We start from the raw sequence: 18,000 nt of genomic DNA, 5'->3' as shown, positions 1-18,000 counted from the left end.
AAAGAATTTCGTCCTTGAAATTTACTCACATGAAGAATATGTGGGTACTGACTCTTCTAATAAGTCTTGCATCTTGATCACTCCTTTAACCATATGCTCATTCCAAGATAATCTCACCCATGTTATACAACTGTCCCTTTAAAATCATTTGATTTAAAATACTCTTACACACTTTCACATAGTCACTATTTTGCCTTTGCTTCCTTGAGATTATATTTCTCTCTCTTTATATCATCTTGCTCTTAATACCTTGTTCTTTAACACATCTAACTAACTTTTATATCGATACATATATTGCCTTACTGGAAGAAGGATACTTAAATTTTCTCATCTCTTCATTCAAGTACAATATCACTTTATAATACTCTCACAACTTCTTTTGCCATATAAGATTTTCACAAATTAACGCTTCCTTCTATTAACTCAATTAATACGATTTCATCTTGTAATTCCTCTCACCATAAGTATTTGTCATAAGTCACTCATTAGCTTAGAAACCTTTAATACAGTTCTTCCCCCTCGACACTTGACGTGGGGCCTATGGTTTCTACAACCATTTAAATCAGAAATTTCCATGATCACTTTTATTTCATTCTCATCTTATGCTCGTGTATTGAATCTTTGAGACACCACTTATAAAAGATTCAACCTAACATTAACTCTAGTGTTCCCGATTCTATGAACTTTATTCTAATACACACTCTCAGGAGCAATGAACCTTGAGTAGTGGGGGATCCTCTATTTTACACTCCAAGGGTCCTAGAGGAATTAGAGGCCTTTGCCTCACCACGGATTACTCTTATAGGGCTTCGTTCATACTTGCTAGTTAGCAAGGCAAGGTTCCTTTATTCAAGCTTTTTAATCTCCTAGTTCTTTCCCTCAATCAATCCCATTCCTTCCTTGGCCCCCGTAAGTCATTATATTTAGATTATCCAAGTCATCATCATAACTCCCAAATGCTACAATACTCGTAGCATAGACATCTCTTTTATGTTTGACATAATCAATACCACCCTGAATTAGGCAATGAAACCAATAATATTAAGCTTTATCCTATAATGAAACTCATCACCAACTTCAACTCCAAGAACAGACCCAATGATTTTATTGCCATCATTCATAAGGAATACTTTCTCATTCCAAATAACTAATGAAACCATAGTTCGACCTGCCTTTCCAACTGATGATAACTTCTTCTTACTGAGTGGCCCTCTAGAGCTCTCTGCTTCATTCTTTCTCTTGAAAGCAGATTCATGAACATACATCATATCATCCTTCTTACTTTGCTTCTACCAGTAGCAATAGCATTTTCACTAATAGTAACAATGCAATTACAATTGAAAGCACCATTGTTTTGATCTCAAATAACAAATTTCGAGGGTGTCATAAGACCATGCACCATAACCCAATTCGATGCAACCGGTGAATAATCACGGTCTCCCCTTATGAATAGATTACCACTTCCAAATAATTCTGAACAATTCCTACCAAATTGTTTATCCTTAGCATGAACCACAATATTCTTCACTAAATTGTTTACCCCTGGATACTAGTTGGGTGAGAGTTTTCACATGTGATTGAGAGATTGTTTGGATATATATACATGTATATCATTTATTTGAAATGGAAATTTATAAATGAAAATGTAATTATATATGAAATGTTTTTAGAAATGATATGTGTAGAGTAACATTAGTATTGATTTGTTTACCATAATAGCTTTCAGAAAGAAGTTTTGCAATGAGAGATTTCAGCATTGCTATGAAAGATGGCTTATATTATAAAAGGTGTTTATGAAAATGAAATTTCATAAGCATGAATGTTCTTATTGTATATTGAAATGTTTTATTACATACTAACCCATTCCCCACTCATTGAGCATTTCTAGCTCACCCCTCGTTTTCAAACATTTTTCTTTTTCCCCCCACCAGGTCAAGGAGGAGATCGTGCAGAGGAGTGAATCCCACTCAAGGTTGGGCCACACGACTTTATTTCATCATATGTTCCATGATTGTGTTTCGTTTTCTGCTGCAAAGTTTATGTTTCTTCATCATGTATTTATTTCATGTTTTGGATTGTAAAAGATATGGAAAAATCTGATACCATATGTTCATTTTGTAAAAGAAAATTCAGTTGCATTTGTTTATTTACAAATGATGTTATATTTATTTGTGAGAAACAAAAATGAGTGTTTACAAATGTTTTAGCTGGAAAAGTTTTATGATGTTTTAATTCATAAACAGGTGTTCATAGTTTTCCCACATGACACGTCTCAGTCACCCGAGTCTCATGGGTGCGCCCGGAGCCTATGAGGTTAGGAGGGTCGGGATGGGTCATGTCAACTTGGGTGTCCTCCCAAAGAAGAACCCGGCTCTGGAACGGAAAGACAAAGAACCTCAGAAGCTGTCGCAACATCTAGTTCAACATCCACAACAAAAGAGCTGCTGTTGCATATTTTAGGTAAGATGAAGCGGATGGAACGACGTCAAGATTGGATGGCAGAGCAGACCCGAATGCTGTATGATATGCAACATAGCTGCTGCACCAAAATGGGCATCGACGTTTCAAGCTTCCAATGGGAAGACTGGGATTCCAAGGAATGGAATGATTTCGAAGCAGAAGATGATGACACAGAAGGAGATGAGGAGGATCAAGAATTAAACCGGAGCACCTGTTTTTTGTAGTTTATATTTTTAATTGTTATTGTCTTTTGTTTTGTACATTGAAATAATTTTCTTTTTGTTTTAGATTGTTGAATTTTGTTTGAACTTCCTAGTAGTTGTAAGGGCGAGATTAGGTTGTAATATTTTCATATTAGTTAGTGAAATTTTCTAACACAGTGGACACCATAGAATTTCAATTGTTTTACAGATTATGGTGATGAGAAAGCCAAGGAACAGGTGTGCATGCTGTTGAATGAAACTCAGACTTCACGGATTAATCAGGGAACTATCTCGTACCTTTTTAAATACTGTTTTTCTATTCCTAAATTGTGCATAATGTGACATTGGGGACAATGTCATCTTTAGTTTGGGGGTAGTCAAAATTTGAACAAATTTTGATTTGTGTTTAGTTGTTTCCATATTTTGTTTTGTTGTGCCAATGATGAATTACATAAGTCTATGATGAGAATAGGATTGTTGGGATTTTATTGTTGAAAAATGTTAAGCATTGCTTCAAGTTTAGGTTTGTTGACTTGATTTAGCGTGGTTCAACCACCATGTTCATTATTTCGGCATGCTTAGATTCATTTTATGTGGTTAGGTGAAGTCTTGATAATGTTGGTGGACTATAGAACCTAGTTGAGAAGTGCTTAAGGCGAAATTCTAGGAATAGACATTATTGAGGAAGTGATTTAGGCAATTTTTTGGAACGTTTGAGCCTTTCCAACCGACCATGAAATTTATCCATAGTCACCCATCTGAGCCTTATGAAAACGTCGTTGTCCTATTTTTCTTGTGCAACCAATAATGCCCAAATCCTTCACCCTAAACACGTTTCACAACCCTTAAGAGAATTCTGAACCCAATGCAAACACAAAGAGCTTGGAGAGTTGTGTGAGATGCTAATGAACTAAAAGATTAGTTTGGGGGTCGTGAGAAGGGCAAGAAGAATAAGAGGGGTAATTAACCTCAATAAGATTATTGTTGCTTTCAAAAAAAAAAAAAAAGTGCACATGGTTGAGGGTTATAAAATGGTTGACATCTTGAGTGGTGGTTGAGAAAGAAAGTGGAAGTTGATGTAAGTCTTAGTGTTTGTTTAAAGGAAACCGAGTTATCTTGCTTTGTTTATCTTTTCCTTTTCTTTGGAGCCACTAACCGAGCCTAACATTACAAGCCTGTAAAGACCTTTTGATCCTTAGTGATGTCTAGTCCTCATTAGTGGAGAGTAGTTCGATACTTAGGCTTATGGAGTCTGCCGCCATTTGATAAACTTTGTATTTCTGCATAAAATAATCCGGGAAGTCGGAATGTGGACTGAAGTGGGGATCACCTACTCGGGGGACCATTAGAGAAAGATAGTCAATGCAACTTATAACTTCTTGGAGTGTTAAGCATTTTCCAGTAATAATTTTTCAACAATTTTTTAGACTTGTATAAATTCTAGGCAGTTCATTGTGTTTGAGTTTGAGTCTAATTTTTCTCATTTCATTTTCAATTTTGTTGTTTTGTGTTTTTGTTTGTTAGTTGTTTTTCTTGTAGTCATGTTTTGTACCTGATGCTCGGGGACAAGCATGTCTTTAGTTTAGGGGTATTTGATAATCCAAGGATTATACTGTTTTATTTAGCTTTTTGGCCGGATTTCGGATACTTCTTAGTTCGTTTGTGCCTAACTTGCTACTTAACTCCACATATTTTATGTTTCAGGCCAAAACATGTACTTTGAGCAAATAATGAGCGGATTGGAGTTCTGGACCCAGAAGCAAACGAATCTCAGAAATCGGGGAAGTTCTAAAGTGGATTTGAAGCACTATGAAGCTTGTTCTCATAGGAAAGCATCAAAGATTGAAGATTCAAGCAAAGAAGCAAGCGGAGGGCAATTTCGTAAAATTTAGAATTGTTCAGGAAGGTTCGCCGTGGTGAAGTTCTTTCTTCACCACGGCAAGAGACGCTAGGCACAAGATTTCACTTTAACTCGTTGCTACGGCGAAGTTCTTTCTTCTCCACGGCGAAGTCTGCGAATTCCAGTTTTCTTCAAAATGCACAGTTTTATTTTAGGAAAGTTTTTAGGTTTTTGGGCTGACTATATAAGAAAAACTTTGCCATTTTGTGAGGGGTCGTCGAGGTTCGTTTGGTTGAGAGTAGCTTTGACATTTTGTGGGAGAAAAGGAGAGAAGACTTGAGATTTAATCTTGTGGATTCTTCAATTAGGGGAGATCTTTACTCTTTTCTCTTTGCTTCATTATGTTGACTGCTGTGTTTACTGTTTTTCTTGCTATTTGTGTTAATTTCATTATGAACTAACTCACTTTGGGTTAGGGTTTTGATGTAATTCGGATTTCTATGGTTAATCAATAGATTATTGTTGCTTTTACATTCTATTGCATGGATTGTGTGATTATTCTGATTTTTATTGATTTTATTTGTTGAACATGATGAGATTGAGAAATGAATCATGTTGGGCTTCTTGGGTAATCACCATTGTTGTATTGAACGCTAGAGATAGGTTTGAGAATCAATGAAATCAATCTAGGATTCCATTAGCTTAATGAACTTGGATCTATTAATCTTCATTTTGTTAGGTGCGGAAGCTTAATTGGGAAAAGTAGGAATTCATAGCCTGAGAAGGTATGTTTTACAACTTAGGGAATTCGATTTACAATCCGTGCATGTGAGTGTAGAAGTAGAATAATTCGTAGAATTAATCCATAGAGTCCTAATGAAGTCAAAACCCTACCCATTTGCTTAAATTGATATTACTATTACTTTAATCTTGCTTTCATTAATTAGCTTTTTAATACTTAGTAAATTTTGCTTTCAGTTTAAGTTTAAGTTTCTCCCGTAAATCCAACACTTTACGATTTCTCCAACTTGATGACGATTAGGAAAGTCAGTGCTTAACAACCAATCCTTGTGGAAACGATATTTTTCTTATCATTTTATTACTTTTATCGATTAGTGCACTTGCTATATTGCATGTTGTAGTTACAATGCATCAGTTACTAGTATAATAGAATTGTAACTATAGTTAGTTAAGTGTTAGTTGAGTGTACTAGAGTTAGAGCTTGAGTTAAGCTTTTAATACTTAAGCATATTGTATTTTTCCAATAAGGACGCTTTTACCCCAATTAATGAAAATTCTCATTTTACTCTCTGCACAAAATCTAAAATGGTATCAGAGCTCTAGGGTTTTTTATTCTTCAAATCGGTAAGAAGAAGAAAAGCTTAGTCCCTTCAATTCATTCCTTCATTTGTTTGATTCAGCCATCAATTTGTTTAGTTCTGTTCAAAAGCTCAATGCAGTTCAATGTCAGTTTTGCTTGAAGACACCAATTTGTTTGACGGCAAATCAATTCAGTTTGACAACGCGAATTTGCCTCTTCTTTATTTTTTTTTCTTCAAGCTCAACTTTGTGAATAACAGAGCAATTACAGAGAATGGTGAACACAAGTCTTGAAACGCAAATGAGTCTTACAGATTCAAACTCACCACTCTATATCCACTTATCAGACACACCGTTATCAGTACTGGTGACAGAACAACTCACAAGCACTGAAAATTATGGTATTTGGAGTAGAGCTATGATAGTCTCACTTCGAGCCAATAATAAGTTGGGATTTGTGGATGGTACATGCAAGAAGCCATCTGATTCAACTTTAGGTGCATAATAGGAGAGATGTAATTCACTAGTTTTGGCCTGGATTTTTAACACCGTCTCAAAGGAAATCTTTAATGGAATTGTTTACTCCACTAGTGCACATCAAGTATGGCAGGATTTATAGGAGCAATATCATAAGGTGAGTGGAACAAGAATCTATGGAATTCATCGGGAAATTGTGAATCTTACACAAGGTACCATGTCTGTAGCAATTTATTACAACAAGTTGAAAGCGTTATGGGATGAGTTGAGCTCCATGATCAGCTTACCACCACCAGATAGTGAGTCAGCTAAAGCATATCTTGCTCACCTAAATCAACAAAGATTGTTGCAGTTCCTAATGGGCCTTAATGATGCTTATTCCATAGTAAGAAGCCAAATACTCTTAATGTCGCCGCTGCCTTCAGTAAAGCAAGCTTATTCCATTGTTAATCAAGATGAAAGTTAGAGGATTTTGTCAGGAACTAATGCTGGTTTAGATGTCAGTACTGTACTATACGCGCAAAATACACAAAAATGGCAAAATCAAAATCCTAAATACAAAGGGAAGAAGCCCTACGTAGAATGTGATTTCTACCATCTACCAGGCCACAAGAGAGACACTTGTTATAAAATTCATGGATATCCAGCAGATTATAAAGGGAAGATGACTGGATCCAAGAATAAGTCATCAACAAATCAAGCATAGAGCAATGCTCAAGCACCTTTTACAGTTGACTCTACAAGAGATTCATCAAAAAGTTCACTTGGAACGATTCTCTCAATTGAACAATACTCGCAGCTCCTCTAGTTGCTTGGCAAAGAGAATATTTCAGCTTCAGCCAACATGGTAGGTATTGTAACATCACTCTTCTCTTGCTATAATGAAACTGAAAATTGGATTATTGATTCAGGAGCAACAAATCACATGACCAGTAGATTGTCTAGCTTATATTCTCCTATTGACATGGACTCTAACCTAAACACTTATGTTGGTCTGCCCATGGTACAAAAACTAGGATTAGACACACTGGTTTTGTTAAACTTGATGAAAATCTTGGTCTTGATCATGTGTTACATTTACCAGATTTTAAGTATAATCTGTTTTCAGTCTCAAAATTCACTTCATCCAATAATTGTGCCATTACATTTTATCTTGATTTTTTCTTAATCCAGGACCTCTGGAGTGGCAAGGTGAAGGGGATTAGTAGAAACTTCCAAGGCTTATACTTCTATGTGCCTATCACACAATCAACCTCACCCAATCCTGACATTTATACACTGGCTAAAACACTTTCCCCCACTGACATTTGCAATATTGTAGTAAATAAGTCGAGTCTTAACTCCAAGTTTATTTCTTCTAGTTCATCTAATTTTTATGTTTGGCATCAAAGGTTAGGTCATGTATCAAATTCTTGTTAGAGTAGATGCCTTAGAGCCAATCAATTATTATAGAATTGACTCCTTGTAATAATGTTCATTAATCAATAATAAAAGACATTTTATTCTATATCGCGTAAATCATTATTATTGCAATATGTATTGATATATGTCCTTAGAATGGTAGAACCGTGATGAGGGTATCAAGTGTTTCAAATCTTGATAGTGAGAACCATATGAGCACATATGGTGGCCATTCTAGAAACGTCTGTAGCCCCAGTATTATTCTGAAGTAAGGGCACAGATAATACGGTAAGGCTATCATAGTATTGAACGACCCTGTCGAAAGGTAGTGACTGATCTCACTTGTTAAGGTTGTTTGGTGACAACCTGGTACAACACATGGGTGCTTGCTGTAGGCGAATACACCGTAGCAAGTTCACTAGACTGACCCACCAGAGGATTCCATATGGATGGTAACCCCAATGTCTATGGAACAAATCCTCTAACGAATGGTGGTGCATGTGATCTTTAGACTTGAGATCACCGGACCGCCATGTGCACCGATTGGTGTAGTTTGACACTAGCCTAATGCAGTTCTATTTAGAGCTGTCAATACGGTAGTGATTGGCTACCTCAAGGAGTGCATCAAGACTATGGTGGATAGATAGAGGATTCATCACTCCCGGGTACAGGAGAAGTTATCTCATGGCGCAATTCAGTAAATGGGAATGACACTAAAACTGTGGCCACAGTGGATTGAGTTGTTGCTCTATCCAGTTTATAATACAGGTCATTGGTCTAGTAACTGAATACACAATATCAAGAGTAGCCGAAGGTTGACACTATTTCTATGCCTCGGTCTCGTCGAGATAACAGATGATGAAAGGATTGAATTGTACGGTAACCATATCGTTCACAGGTAGCTACTTTGCTGAATCCGAATCTATCAGGTGGCCATGATGCCTTGCTAGGGGCCAATCTTGGTCTGTGTATTAGTGAGACGATTAATTGGTGTTAATCGCGATAATATACACTACCGGTATGATAAGGAGCCTATGGGTCACACATATAGAAGATAATTTAAGAGCCAGGAAGTTAGAAGGGCATTTTTGTCTCTTTGGGCGAAAGGGTATTTTGGTAATTTCATAATGCAATTAAATTTGCTGAGGTCGTAGCCTTTATTTAATTTGTTAGAAAAATTAAAGAAGTGAAATTACGTTTAAATATATATTAGCATATATTTAAACAAATTATCATTATTGTTAAATGTTAATTTATATATTAACTGATTTTAATTGAGATAATGATGAATTAAAATAAATATCTAATTGGGAGTGTTTGGAAATAAGGGGTGTTTAGGTTGGAGCCCAAGCCTATTTCATATGGGAATAGGGCAATTAAACTTTACTATAAAAGAAAAAGGTTAATTGAAAAAGGGATAGATTTTTTCTTTATTTCAATTCATTGAAAAAGAGAAAAACACATAGCCCCAAAACACTCTCTCCCAAGCCAGTTTTAGGTTTTGATTGAAAATCAAATACTCTTCATTTCCTTCTTTGTTCTTAAGGCTAAAGAGGATCTAGCAAATCCCTCTTTAGTTTCTTATGATTATCTTCGTGTGGACTACATCGGTTTGACCCTACACTTGGGTCGGTAGCAAAATGCGTTTAGATACAAAGTTGGAGGAGCCTCCAAACGTGCGTATGATTCCTTAAAACTTTAAACTATTTTATGCAGATTCTTGTTTTTATATAAACTGTAAATTTGTGCCCTGATCTTGGTTCTATGGAACGATCCGTGTTGTTATTAATTTTTGTTTTCCGCTGCCTCAATGGATCGTTTCCTAACAATTCTGTCTTTAAAGAAATGATAAAGACTTTGCCAATTGACAATTTTTCCCATTGTTCCGTGTGTCCATTGGCAAAGCAAACTCGAATACCTTTTCTATTAAGTCAATCTAGTACAAGTCATACTTTTGATCTTTTGCATTTGGATGTATGGGGACCTTATAAGGTACCTACTTATGGAAATGCTAGATTCTTAATGGAGAGAGAGTATTAAGGGATTAATGGAGGGAGATAATGTTTTGACTTTTGAGTAATTCAATAAAAGGGGAATTTAGTCATATGTACTAATATTTTCCTAAAATTGATACGTTTCTTAATCTGTGTGCATTAGCTAAAAAGGACAATTAAAATGAAACGGAGGGAGTAAAATCTACAAAATAAAAAAAATTATATTTTATATTCAATCAGGCAAAATTTTGAAAAGACGATTTTAACCTTCACACCCTAACAGAGCTCAGATAGCGAAACAGTTTTGGTACTCGTTTGACATATTTATGAAACTATGGGGGGCACTCTGACGAAAATCTGTATAATTTCTACAAAGAAAACTTTTCGAAATTGTGGGGGGTAAATGATTTTCTCGCTTAAAAAAATTTGTAGATTAGTTAACATATAATTTATAATAGTAGAGTATAGTTTCTGGAGGTGATTTTGTTGGCTGATTTTGAACATGTATTGGTATTTAGACATCATTTTATGCAAACGTTGTAGCAATTGTTATGACAGTTAAGAATTACAATTGCTAAAATAAGAGTAAAACAAGATTGGTCAAAATTGATTAGGCTAAAGGTTAGTTTGGGATTGTTGTAGCTTTAAGTTTAATTGGTTTTTCTTCAACTTTGGAAATAATTTTATTGTGTTTGGTAAATGTTACTTTTATAATTGTTGTGATCTTCCAAATATGTGACTGTGTTCGGTATTTTAGATTTTGAAATTGATGTTGTACATGTCTAACCAAAAATGACATTTTATCTCTTAAAATATTTTTACAATTCAAAATTTGTATTTTATAAGCATTTAATAAATATTAAAACAATTTAAACTATTAAAACTAATAATGTAGAAAATTTAAAAAAAAAACAATTGATTGGTCGGCACTGGTCAACAGTAGTCAATTGTCAATCAACCACCGTTGTTGGGGGGCAAAGTTGGTCAAAAGGTGACGAAGAAAGATTTGGTCAACTTCTACGACCAAAAGCGACATAGGAATCTAGTGATTTATTCAGATTTCAATAGATCAGAAGTTTCCGGTTCTTGCAGGAGCAAATGTGGCACTAACGAGCCCCTGCTCATCGCTGTTGACCGATGGTTGACCACCCTCGATGATGGCAGCAATTAGTCCTATTTCAATTTTTTTAAATTTACAAATAAACTATGAAATTATTTATGTAATAAAACAAATATTTATTTAAGTTAATTTTGTAATTTTAAATATGATACATGAGTATATTTGTCATTTTACACTATAAAATTAACTTTAGAAATAATCTGATTTTTAAAGATACTTCTACTAGTTTTTGGAATCCTTTTATAAATCTGATTATAAACTTTAGAGTTTAGACAGTATTAAAAGTTATTTATTAAACACCTTTTTGTTGTAGTTTAAAACTTAATTGATTATTTATTAAGTTAGAACAATCCCAAATACACTATTAGGATTTTGGTAGAATAATATTCTAAAGCTTTTTTTTATGTTGGAACTGTTTTATGTCGTCCTACATGCAATTGTCCGGGTCAATTAATAAACCCACTATGCCCCAAATTAACAATTAAACCACGATTCTTTTAACATTTTTTATTATTTTTTTTATAATGAATAAGTATAACGTTGGATTACAAAATCTCCTATTGCCATAAATTGAAGCTAGACAATATACATGACTTATCAAGGAAGTAATTAAAGAATATTAAATTCTTGTATTCAAATTCCCAAACTATTAAACTCCTAACATTAAAATTTTGATAGTATCAGAACAATAATATTTCAATATTGTTATGGTATTATTAATTTTAATGTACGAGCAATGTATGTGTGGAATGAAATTTTTCTATGATGAATTATTTCAAAAGTAACTTTACAAATAAAGTAATATATTGTCCTCAAATAAATATTCAAAATGGAAGCTATATTTTTGCTAGAAATTGAGTAGTGATTTTCAAATAGTATATAGATGTTACTCCACCTATGTGTTGATCAATATAGTTCTATAATAATTAAGTGATATTAGACCCCCCCTTGGGTAGTTCAAGTGGTAAGACGAGTATTGATATATGTTGTTAAGGTACACGGTCTCAAGTTTGAATTCCTTTGACCTCAAGATTTAAACAAGTGATCATGGCTCGGACATCCTTTTTTTCAAAAAAAAAAAAAAAGTGATATTAGATCTTATCAAACATGGAAGAATAGTGAAATATAGATTTGTTATGGTTATGTGACAAATTTTTCTACTATGTATGGTAATTGTAGATGCAAAAATCTACCTTTACAGAAAGAGGGACTAATCCCGTGAGGTTGAAGCCACTAGGGATCTGCTATACCTACACACGTAAGAAAACAACCCTGAAGCAGACGGAAAACACCGTGTTGGTGTTTTCCATAGGCACTCTGACGCTCAAGTCAGCAAGGCTGAATGAGGCTAGTTTAGTGAGGGTTAGGGAGAGGAAAGGTTACTAGAAGTCTAGTCGGAGACTGTGACTGTGACTGTGACTGTGACTGTGGATGTAGTGCAAAGTTCTCAAGAGTGGGAACTCTAGGGTCTGAAGGTATAATGTGTCTGTCCCTTGTGAGAGGGTTGGTCTCTGTTTAAATAGTAACTGCATGGTCTTCGAATCCTGATGGGACTGGGAGTCCTTACATTGGTGGTTTTGTGAAAGAATAGAGCCTTTGGCTTCCTTATCTCAGTTGGAAAGGGAGTCCTAGCAGGCCTAGGATACAGACCTTAGATGAGTTAGGGTAGAGATTGACTTCTTTAGTAGAGTTCAGATAGTACTATAGTGAGTAGGTGATTGTGGGCTCCAAGTTGATTGTAAGTCCAGAAGATGTTCTAGGATCAGAAGGCCTGGGTCCAGATGGTGAGCAATTGGGAAAGCATACTGAACGGGCCTCATCTGCAGAACTCTTGTATGGGCCCAATCGGAATTGGGCCTGAGCTTTAAGCTTTGTTGAAGGTGTCTTTGTTTTTGGACCTATTTGGGCCAAAGACATTTTTTGGCCCTAACAGTTTGCCCCCCACTCTCTGAGTTAAGGAGTACTTAGCTTAGAGAGTAGGCATTGCGTGGAGGTGTATCTGGTCTACCTTTGTGACTGACTGGCTGAACTTGTGAATGTGTTGCTTCTCTATTCCCGATAATGAATAGTATATAGCCTTTGTTGTCGATGCAGCATTCGGTACGCCAGACCGGGCGGATGGAGGTGAAGCATAGTCATGAACACGCTTGGTGCATCTGACCGAGTGGGGGAGTGGAGTTGATCTTATTAGAATCGCCTAGTATGCCAGGTCAAGGGGGAGCATGAAGAATCTACTCGAATTCCTCACTCGGTATGTCCTCCCGAGCGGGAAAGTAAGTGAAACCTCCCCTGAAATGGTTCAGCGTGTGGGTTGTCCCATGAAGGTGTCGTCAGTCCATGTATCGAGTCGAGTGAGTGGGTGTGCGAGCTGTCTCATGGAGGTGTCTTCACTTAGTGTAGTGAACCAAGAGAGTGGATGCGTGAGTTGTCTTACTAAAGTGTCCTCACTCAGTGTAACAGACCGAACGAGTGGGTGCACGAGCTATCCCTTGAAGGTGTGGTCACTTGGTACTTCCCGCTAAGCGGGATACGTTAGGCTCAACTTGGTGGTGGTGGTGGTGGTGCCTTAGGCTGATTTGTTGAATTTGAGCGAATGGTTGTATATGTGCATCCAATCGGGCTACTGGTTCACTCGGTCGAGATGACCGAGGGGGTGGAGTACGTGATTTGCTAGAGTAGTGTTTGTTATGAGGCCGGAGAACCGAGATTGGACAGTCAGTACTTCCAATGGTAACTCCGCTCAGTCGGGTGAACCGAGCGAGTGGTTACTGTAAGGGAACGAAGTATGGTTGGATAAACCATCTCCCGACACGTGTACGATCGAGACGTCTTTTGAATTTTGGTGGGAAAATTGAAATCACACAGTTTAATGACCAATCGTAGGCCGCCACGTGTAGGCTTTGATATTTTTCATCAAAAAATACGTGGGGACGACCGTTCGTTTCATCTTCCCATTTCCATTTTCTGTACTCACATTTGTCTTTGTACTTTGGGTTTTCTTTGCAGCTGTGAAGGATTTTAGAAATTTTGGCCTTTTCTACAGTAAACACTAGTTCCTTCGTGCTTTTTTCTGTTCATTTTCTTCATTTTTGCGGCGTGTTTGGAGAGTTTTTAGTGGGTTTGGTGGATTTTCGTTAGTGTTTTGAAATGGTTTGAAAAGAAACTGGGAGGTGTTGTGCTATATTCTAAAAGGGTTTGAAGGTTGAGGTGAATCAAAGAAGGTATAAAAATTTTCTCTGGGATTTGCGACTTTGGGTTCACAGTCTTTTTTTTTTTGGATTTTTCTAAGTTTTTATAAGATGGAGTCGACTTATACTGGTTTCCTATTTGGCTCGTCTCGGTTTGCCTGACTGAGTCGAGTGCGGTGTTTGGCTAGGGGAGTTTTTAGTATTGCCTTGTTGGGTCAATCGGTCTTCCAGATCGAATGGTTAGAGGTTTACGTGGGTGAGGTTGAGCTAGGCTGGTATTTGGTCGTCCGAACCGAGCTGAAGGTCGCATAGGGGTTGGAGAAGTTTGGTATTTGAGGATCGGCCAGTCGGTGGCTTAGGGCAAGTAGGCATCAAGGCGAGGTTGGATTTTGGATAGGGAGTCGGTCGGTTGCCTAGGTCGAGTGGACAGAATATTCAATGTCAAGGTCAAGGTCGAGCAGTTCGAGTGGGGTTGAGGCAGAGGTTGGAGATGAGTATGAGAATGCTCAAACCATGGTGATAAGGCCTGAAAGTGGGGGAGTTCCAGTCAATACACCGACTGGGGTGAACGTGGCTGCCCTTGGACCGAGTGGCGCCACCCTGAGTGATGATGAGTCGAAGGGGCAGGGGAGAGGTAGGGAAGACTCCAATAAAGTTGGTGATTATAAGAGTTCACCCTTCACCAGCAGTGGCTTCGAGGACGAGTTGAGTCGGCCTGGTAGCGGGATATTGAGCCGGGATTACCCACCCTTGTTGAAGGACAATAATGTGTGGTGGATTCGGACGATGTATCACATTCCAGAGTCCATCGATATTAGGGCGTTGAGGTCGTACGAGCGGGTCGATTGGGAGGCAAAAAGCTAGGTGAGCGCCTATGAGAAATGGTTTCACGACTGGCAGAGGCTTCCCATCCATTGCCTTGTCTGAGAGGTCTTGAACCATTTCATGATCGCGTCGACCCAGATTATGCCGAATGGGTGAAGGTTGCCGATGGCTCTGGAGGACCTTTGTGTGCGGAACCAAATGATGTTTAGGTTGCAAGAGTTGTTGTGTTCGTATTTCCTGAAGGAGAACGATAAGGACAAAGGTTGATACTTGATCAACCTTAGGCATGATCGGGCTCACCTCATGACCAACCTCTGGTCGAGTGACAAGAATTGGAATGAACGATACTTTTTTATGAGGGGTGAGGCGGTCTTTAAGGAAAGAGGTCAGGGCGAGATTCCGTATACCTAGCGAGCGACTGGTGAGAAACTTTTTCTTTATCTTGGATTTTGATTACTAAAATCTTATTGTGTTTCTTCTTTGCATGTGTTTCTTCTTTGCAGATCTTGAATTCAACCGAGCTAGGCAGAGTGGGGACGGCTTGGACATACAGACCTAGAAGATTCTAGCCATTCCAAAAGCGCAGAGGGATTGGCGAGTAATGTTGGAGGAAGCTAACCTTAGGACGAGTCATCTTTGGGCCGAAATGGGTGCGATCCAGTGAGGTATCCCCTTCCTTTCGTTGAAGCAAACCTGGAGTGTGCTGCTCATTCGCTATTGCAATCATATTTTTTTCTGGTAAGTCAAGGTTGAACCCACTAACTGTTGAAGAGTTTGCGATTGTAGAAAAGCTAATGAATAAGCTAACCGTCCCAAGTGCGAGCGAGTCTATCGCGAGATATTGTGAGAAATGGAAAAGGGACTCCTCGGGCAGAGAGGAGAGAAGAGCGGAAGATGTGGTGGCGACTCCACCAAGTTGTCAACTTGCAGCTAGAGCTGGGTCATCCAAGATCGTAGTCTTGGATGAGGAGACTGAGATGCTTACTTTTAGCATCCTGGCTTTCGCGTCCACCTATTCGGACGCGGCTTCTATGAGCCAGTTGGCCGGCTCATTCTTATTCCCAGTAGATGAGAGCCGTTTGAACCAAATGGGTGTAGTTGCAGCCGCTGATTAGGGGGTTTTCCCGTGCTTTTCAGGTATGAGCTGGAGTTTTACTTTATTGTGTTTATTGTGGTTGTATACTGATCAAGTTATTTTGTCATGCAAGCATTCACCAGTAGCTTGCACTTGAGGAAGTCCATCATATTGCAGGAGAAGAGGATACAGGATGTATCCAAATCAAATGCTAGTCTACGACAGAGAGAGGCAGCGACCTAGAAAGCCGAGCGAGAAAGCCAACAGTGTCTGAAAGAGGTTGAGGCCAAGCTGGATCGACTGAGGAGAGAGCTGGCTGAGAAGAATATGGAGGTTGAGTCCTTGAGGGAATAGTGCCTCAATATCATTGATGATGCCACAATCAAGGCTAAGGGAGAGTTGATGCTGAAGTACAAGGCTGGGAACACCTCCCATTGAACTTGGATGAGGACATCCAACTTCTATGGGAGATGGAGGAGAAGGAGGAAGAGGAGGCTGCTGGTCGCGCGAAGGTGCGAGTCAATGATCAGATATTTGACCTTGCTAGCCAGGTAGGGCGATTGATCATGGAGAATGTAGGTGACCAGGATGCAGGGGCGAGTGCTGGGGTCGGTGATAGGGTGACTGAGTTGGAGATGGGTGAGACGGCTCACACTGACGATGTGGGCCATGATGCCCCTTAGGTTTATTTTTACTCATGTATTTTTAGGGCCTGCGATGCCCTTCCATGGCGTGTGTGCCTTTTTTGTACTTGATACTTAGCCGCTTGAGGCTTTTTTATCTTATACTTATCCGTTAGTGGCTTTTGTGTTTCTACTTGTGTTTCTGTTTTGCTACTTTTCCTTGTGGATGGATGAGTTGGTTGCTTGATTGTTTGTAGATGTATTAGGGGTTGAATCGGCTGCTTATGCTGTGATTTTGACGAGACCGAGTGGCTGAGTCGTTAATGTCGTGGTGGTGTGTCGGTACGGTCGGCCGAATGTGCAACCGGTTTAGTTGTTAGGTCAGTCTGGATCGTCTGAAGGTGCAAATCTACAAATCGGTTTGGGCCGATTGAGGGTGTTAATCTATAAATCGGTTTGGACTGATTGAAGGTGTGAATCTATAAATCGGTTTGGTCTGATTGAAAGTGTGAATCTTATAAATCGGTCTAGGCCGATTGGAGGTGTAAACTATAAATCGGTCTGGGCCGATTGAAGGTGTAAATCTGTATATCAGTCTGGGCTGATTGAAGGTGTGAATCTTATAAATCGGTCTGGGCTGATTGAAGGCGTAAATCTGTAGATCAGTCTGGGCTGATTGAAGGTGTGAATCTTATAAATCGGTCTGGGCCGATTGAAGGTGTAAATCTTATAAATCAGTCTAGACCGATTGAAGGTGTAAACTATTCTATCGCTGAATAGTATTTTTATTGAATTTTGGGCCATGAGGCCGATTGACGGTAAAAGAGGTGGATAGGCCCACTCATCCTTTTAAAAACAGAAACAAGAAAGCCGAAACGTTGATGAAAGAGTTAGACTAAAAGTAGTAACGTTTGAGATGGATTGCATTCCAATTGTTGTTGATGTCTTTGCCTTCGGGAGTTTAGAGTCTGTAGGCGCCCTTCCTTACATCCTTGGCGATCTTGTAGGGGCCCTCCTAGGTAGGCTGAGCTTGCTAGAGTTGATCTCCTTAGTGTTTTGAAAGACTTTGTGGAGAACCCAGTCGCTTGACTTGAAAGTTCTAATTCGGACATTGCGGTTGTAGTGTCGGGTGGCCTGCTGCTGGTAGACTACATTGCGGATATTCGCCTACTCGCATAATTTGTCGACGGTGTCCAAGTTGTGGCAAAGGTTCTAGTTGTTGGTTTCCTTGTCCGGCCATTAGAGTCTGGTGGAAGGGACCAATACTTTAACTGGGATGACTGCTTCAGATCCATATGTGAGGGAGAAAGGAGTTTCGCTCGTGGATGAGTGGGCTGTGGTCCGATAGGACCAGAAGACCCTGGGTAGTTCATCTGCCCATGCACCCTTGACTTTCTGTAGGCGCTTCTTTAAAGTCTGCATGATGGTTTTGTTCGATGATTCAGCTTGGCCGTTGAACTGGAGGTTACGGGGG

This window comes from Pistacia vera, unplaced genomic scaffold, assembly GCF_008641045.1.
Source record: "Pistacia vera cultivar Batoury unplaced genomic scaffold, PisVer_v2 Contig293, whole genome shotgun sequence".
Lineage (NCBI taxonomy): Eukaryota > Viridiplantae > Streptophyta > Magnoliopsida > Sapindales > Anacardiaceae > Pistacia > Pistacia vera.
The sequence above is the reverse complement of the archived record's forward strand: the minus strand, read 5'-3'. Positions refer to the sequence as shown.